Genomic DNA, 6,764 nt, shown 5'->3' with positions numbered 1-6,764 from the left:
CCCCATATTAAACCCCTAAGAATATACCTGACTAGTAAGAATCTTAAAACCTATGGATTTATATGTCTCCGAAAGAGAGTCAAGCGTGTGTACAGTGGCATAAATGCAGCAGTGATAGGATTGGTGAGGTTCGGTGAGCAAATGCAGACCCTTTGAAGTCATATTGCATGGTACCCTTTCCATGGTTCTCAACTCTCCAGGTTTAAGGGATTCTTCCTTCAGCTAAAACATGCATGTGGAACCCAGAGTATGATCCACCGTGTGATCGGGAAACGTGTTCAAATGTGTCAGATTTCGTCCCCTGGTACTCGGGTGCAACATTCCAGACACTTTACTAACACTCTCCCCACTTGGAGAGTCAGTGCCTTTAACCTCCTGTTTGGCCCAGTTTGCAATTTCTGCGGAAAATGAACAGGAATAGGGAGAACCAATGAGAGACTAGTTGGAGGTGTCTGGACGGGCAAATTTAACTCTCATTTCCCACCAGGAAGAGGAATTAACCAAAGGCTCAACGTGCCATGGCGGAACCACACTAGGGCCTGAAGCGATGCTGCAGTGTTGCGGCCAGCTCACAAGAAAGTGAGTTGAAGAAAGGAGCTCAGGGGCACTGTAATTCACAAACCTTCAGAGTTATAACTGACAGCTATCGTCCAAAAATATATTGAAGTAAGGCTGCCAAGAGGACTTGAAAGCGGGGCAGAATTGCAGGAAACCGATTTCAGGAGGTAGACTGGAATTGCATGTAAAGCATAGGAAAAGAGGCAGAACGTCCACAATGATGCACTTGGCCAAAAAGTGCATATGCGTTTTTTCCTGAATATATTCAGGAAAAAACGCATACGCCCTTTTTGGCGAACCAAGCAAGCTTGCAAAGGAAATCTGCACTACAATGAAGTCTCACTGCCCCCCGGTCAAAAGGGCCATCTGAAAAAAGTGTAAAATCCAGAAAGGCACGACATGCCATGGAGAACTGGAAGACTTGTTATGCTGATGGACGGGATGTAAACTGCCAACAGCCACTCTGGAGAAGTGTATGGTGTTTCCTGAAACATCTAAAAAACAAAGCAACAGAGCCTAGGGCACTTCCACTTATGGTCCTATAGCTTAGGGAAATTAAAATCAAAAAGACACAGCCACCCCAAAGTTTGGGACGGCTCTGTTTACAAGAACCTCGTTTACAGTACAAGTTCAATATCACAGAAAGTGAAAAATGGATAAAGATGTTGTGGTACTTATGTACAATGCAATATCACTCAGCAATGAAATCTATGTCATCAGGCCCATAGCAGCATAATGAGTGGATTCAGGTATGATGATTCTAAGTAAAATAAGTAACACAGAAAATGAAACATCATAAGATATCACTACTACATGGAATGTAAACTTGGCTACACAGGAACTGAATTACAAAACAGAACAGGGTCTCAAATGTAGAAAACCAACTTATGCTTGCTTAAGGGGAAAGGTGAGTTGGGGTGCTGCATAAAACCAGAGATTGAAATTAGCACAGATACCGTTCCATAAGCCAAATATGTAATAGACAAGAGCTACTCCTTGCTCAACGTAGTGCACTCTACACCCCATATTAAACGCCTAAGAATATCCCTGACTAGTAAGAATCTTAAAACCTATGGATTTATATGTCTCCGAAAGAGAATCAAGCGTGTGTACAGCGGCATAAACGCAGCAGTGATAGGATTGGTGAGGTTCGGTGAACAAATGCAGACCCTTTGAAGTCATATTGCATGGTACCCATTCCATGGGTCTCAACTCTCCAGGTTTAAGGGATTCTTCCTTGAGCTAAAACATGCATGTGGAACCCAGAGTATGATCCCCCATGTGATCGGGAAACGTGTTTAAATACGTCTCAGTTTACGTCCCCTGGTAATCGGGTGCAACATTCCAGACACTTTACTAACACTCTCCCCACTTGGAGAGTCAGTGCCTTTAACCTCCTGTTTGGCCCAGTTTGCAATTTCTGCGGAAAATGAACAGGAATAGGGAGAACCAATGAGAGACTAGCTGGAGGTGTCTGGACGGGCAAATTTAACTCTCATTTCCCACCAGGAAGAGGAATTAACCAAAGGCTCAGCGTGCCATGCCGGAACCACACTAGGGCCTGAAGCAATGCTGCGGTGTTGCGGCCAGATCACAAGAAAGCGAGTTGAAGAAAGGAGCTCAGGGGCACTGTAATTCTCAAACCTGCAGAGTTATAAATGACAGCTATCGTCCAAAATTATATTGAAGTACGGCTGCCAAGGGGCCTTGAAAGTGGAGCAGAATTGCAGGAAACCGATTTCAGGAGGTAGACTGGAATTGCATGTAAAGCATAGGAAAAGAGGCAGAACGTCCACAATGATGCACTTGGCCAAATAGGGCGTATGCGTTTTTTCCTGAATATATTCAGGAAAAAACGCATACGCCCTTTTTGGCCAACCAAGCAAGCTTGCAAATGAAATCTGCACTATAATGAAGTCTCACTGCCCCCCGGTCAAAAGGGCCATCTGAAAAAAGTGTAAAATCCAGAAAGGCAGGACAGGCCATGGAGAACTGGGAGCCTTGTTATGCTGATGGGCGGGATGTAAATTGCCAACAGCTACTCTGGCGAAGTGTATGGTGTTTCCTGAAACATCTAAAAAACAAAGCAACAGAGCCTAGGGCACTTCCACTTATGGTCCTATAGCTTAGGGAAATTAAAATCAAAAAGACACAGCCACCCCAATGTTTGGGACGGCTCTGTTTACAAGAACCTCGTTTACAGTACAAGTTCAATATCACAGAAAGCGAAAAATGGATAAAGAAGTTGTGGTACTTACGTACAATGCAATGTCACTCAGCAATGAGATCTATGTCATCAGGCCCATAGCAGCATAATGAGTGGATTCAGGTACGATGATTCTAAGTGAAATAAGTCACACAGAAAAAGAAACATCATAAGATATCACTACTACACGGAATGTAAACTTGTCTACACAGGAACAGAATTACAAAACAGAACAGGGTCTCAAATGTAGAAAGCCAACTTATGCTTGCTTAAGGGGAAAGGTGAGTTGGGGTGCTGCATAAAACCAGAGATTGAAATTAGCACAGATACCGTTCCCTAAGCCAAATATGTAATAGACAAGAGCTACTCCTTGCTCAACGAAGTGGACTCTACACCCCATATTAAACGCCTAAGATTATACCTGACTAGTAAGAATCTTAAAACCTATGGATTTATTTGTCTCTGAAAGAGAATCAAGCATGTGTACAGCGGCATAAATGCAGCAGTGATAGGATTGGTGAGGTTCGGTCAGCAAATGCAGACCCTTTGAAGTCATATTGCATGGTACCCATTCCATGGGTCTCAACTCTCCAGGTTTAAGGGATTCTTCCTTCAGCTAAAACATGCATGTGGAACCCAGAGTATGATCCACCGTGTGATCGGGAAACGTGTTCAAATGTGTCAGTTTTCGTCCCCTGGTACTCGGGTGCAACATTCCAGACGCTTTACTAACACTCTCCCCACTTGGAGAGTCAGTGCCTTTAACCTCCTGTTTGGCCCAGTTTGCAATTTCTGCGGAAAATGAACAGGAATAGGGAGAACCAATGAGAGACTAGCTGGAGGTGTCTGGACGGGCAAATTTAACTCTCATTTCCCACCAGGAAGAGGAATTAACCAAAGGCTCAACGTGCCATGCCGGAACCACACTAGGGCCTGAAGCAATGCTGCGGTGTTGCGGCCAGCTCACAAGAAAGCGAGTTGAAGAAAGGAGCTCAGGGGCACTGTAATTCACAAACCTGCAGAGTTATAAATGACAGCTATCGTCCAAAAATATATTGAAGTAAGGCTGCCAAGAGGACTTGAAAGCGGGGCAGAATTGCAGGAAACCGATTTCAGGAGGTAGACTGGAATTGCATGTAAAGCATAGGAAAAGAGGCAGAACGTCCACAATGATGCACTTGGCCAAAAAGGGCGTATGCGTTTTTTCCTGAATATATTCAGGAAAAAACGCATACGCTCTTTTTGGCCAACCAAGCAAGCTTGCAAAGGAAATCTGCACTACAATGAAGTCTCACTGCCCCCAGGTCAAAAGGGCCATCTGAAAAAACTATAAAATCCAGAAAGGCAGGACAGGCCATGGAGAACTGGGAGACTTGTTATGCTGATGGGCGGGAGGTAAATTGCCAACAGCCACTCTGGAGAAGTGTATGGTGTTTCCTGAAACAACTAAAAAACAAAGCAATAGAGCCTAGGGCACTTCCACTTATGGTCCTATAGCTTAGGGAAATTAAAATAAAAAAGACACAGCCACCCCAAAGTTTGGGACAGCTGTGTTTACAAGAACCTCGTTTACGGTACAAGTTCAATATCACAGAAAGCGAAAAATGGATAAAGAAGTTGTGGTACTTACGTACAATGTAATATCACTCAGCAATGAAATCTATGTGATCAGGCCAGTAACAGCATAATGAATGGATTCAGGTACGATGATTCTAAGTGAAATAAGTCACACAGAAAAAGAAATATCATAAGATATCACTGCTACACGGAATGTAAACTTGGCTACACAGGAACTGAATTACAAAACAGAACAGGTTCTCAAATGTAGAAAACCAACTTATGCTTGCTTAAGGGGAAAGGTGAGTTCGGGTGCTGCATAAAACCAGAGATTGAAATTTGCACAGATACAGTTCCATAAGCCAAATATGTAATAGACATGAGCTACTCCTTGCTCAACGAAGTGGACTCAACACCCCATATTAAACGCCTAAGAACATACCTGACTAGTAAGAATCTTAAAACCTATGGATTTATATGTCTCTGAAAGAGAATCAAGCGTGTGTACAGCGGCATAAACGCAGCAGTGATAGGATTGGTGAGGTTCGCTGAGCAAATGCAGACCTTTTGAAGTCATATTGCATGGTACCCATTCCATGGGTCTCAACTCTCCAGGTTTAAGGGAATCTTCCTTCAGCTAAAACATGCATGTGGAACCCAGAGTATGATCCACCGTGTGATCGGGAAACGTGTTCAAATGTGTCTCAGATATTGTCCACTGGTACTCGGGTGCAACATTCCAGACGCTTTACTAACACTCTCCCCACTTGGAGAGTCAGTGCCTTTAACCTCCTATTTGGCGCAGTTTGCAATTTCTATGGAAAATGAACAGGAATAGGGAGAACCAATGAGAGACTAGCTGGAGGTGTCTGGACAGGCAAATTTAACTCTCATTTCCCACCAGGAAGAGGAATTAACCAAAGGCTCAGCGTGCCATGCCGGAACCACCCTAGGGCCTGAAGCAATCCTGCGATGTTTCGGCCAGCTCACAAGAAAGCGAGTTGAAGAAAGGAGCTCAGGGGCACTGTAATTCACAAACCTGCAGAGTTGTAAATGACAGCTATCGTACAAAAATATATTGAAGTAAGGCTGCCAAGAGGACTTGAAAGCGGGGCAGAATTGCAGGAAACCGATTTCAGGAGGTAGACTGGAATTGCATGTAAAGCATAGGAAAAGAGGCAGAAGGTCCACAATGATGCACTTGGCCAAAAAGGGCGTATGCGTTTTTTCCTGAATATATTGAGGAAAAAACGCATACGCCCTTTTTGGCCAACCAAGCAAGCTTGCAAAGGAAATCTGCACTACAATGAAGTCTCACTGCCCCCCAGTCAAAAGGGCCATCTGAAAAATGTGTAAAATCCAGAAAGGCAGGACAGGCCATGGAGAACTGGGAGCCTTGTCATGCTGATGGGCGGGATGTAAATTGCCAACAGCCACTCTGGAGAAGTGTATGGTGTTTCCTGAAACATCTAAAAAACAAAGCAACAGAGCCTAGGGCACTTCCACTTATGGTCCTATAGCTTAGGGAATTTAAAATCAAAAAGACACAGCCACCCCAAAGTATGGGACGGCTCTGTTTACAAGAACCTCGTTTGTGGTACAATTTCAATATCACAGAAAGTGAAAAATAGATAAAGAAGTTGTGGTACTTACGTACAATGCAATATCACTCAGCAATGAAATCTATGTCATCAGGCCCATAGCAGCATAATGAGTGGATTCAGGTACGATGATTCTAAGTGAAATAAGTCACACAGAAAAAGAAACATCATAAGATATCACTACTACACGGAATGTAAACTTGGCTACACAGGAACTGAATTACAAAGCAGAACAGGGTCTCAAATGTAGAAAACCAACTTATGCTTGCTTAAGGGGAAAGGTGAGTTGGGGTGCTGCATAAAACCAGAGATTGAAATTAACACAGATACCATTCCATAAGCCAAATATGTAATAGACAAGTGCTACTCCTTGCTAAACCAAGTGGACTCAACACCCCATATTAAACGCCTAAGAATATACCTGCCTAGTAAGAATCTTAAAACCTATGGATTTCTATGTCTCCGAAAGAGAATCAAGCGTGTGTACAGTGGCATAAACGCAGCAGTGATAGGATTGGTGAGGTTCGGTGAACAAATGCAGACCCTTTGAAGTCATATTGCATGGTACCCATTCCATGGGTCTCAACTCTCCAGGTTTAAGGGATTCTTCCTTCAGCTAAAACATGCATGTGGAACCCAGAGTATGATCCACCGTGTGATCGGGAAACGTGTTCAAATGTGTCTCATTCTTCGTCCCCTGGTACTCGGGTGAAACATTCCAGACGCTTTACTAACACTCTCCCCACATGGAGAGTCAGTGCCTTTAACCTCCTGTTTGGCCCAGTTTGCAACTTCTGCGGAAGATGAACAGGAATAGGGAGAACCAATGAGAGACTAGCAGG

At 43.7% G+C, this 6,764-nt stretch overlaps 1 long non-coding RNA gene across 2 annotated transcripts in view; it reads right to left on the bottom strand.

The window, feature by feature from the left end:
- Nucleotides 1-1,249: 1,249 nt before the first annotated feature.
- Nucleotides 1,250-6,764, bottom strand: part of LOC137217931 (uncharacterized) — a 63,375-nt gene continuing 57,860 nt past the window's right edge. For both annotated transcript variants that reach the window (XR_010940323.1, XR_010940322.1), the window contains exon 4: nt 1,250-1,318. This is a non-coding gene — a long non-coding RNA (uncharacterized lncRNA). The remainder of the gene's footprint in view (nt 1,319-6,764) is intronic.

Source organism: Pseudorca crassidens, assembly GCF_039906515.1.
Source record: "Pseudorca crassidens isolate mPseCra1 chromosome 1 unlocalized genomic scaffold, mPseCra1.hap1 SUPER_1_unloc_10, whole genome shotgun sequence".
Classification (NCBI taxonomy): Eukaryota; Metazoa; Chordata; class Mammalia; order Artiodactyla; family Delphinidae; genus Pseudorca; species Pseudorca crassidens.
The sequence above is the reverse complement of the archived record's forward strand: the minus strand, read 5'-3'. Positions and strand labels throughout refer to the sequence as shown.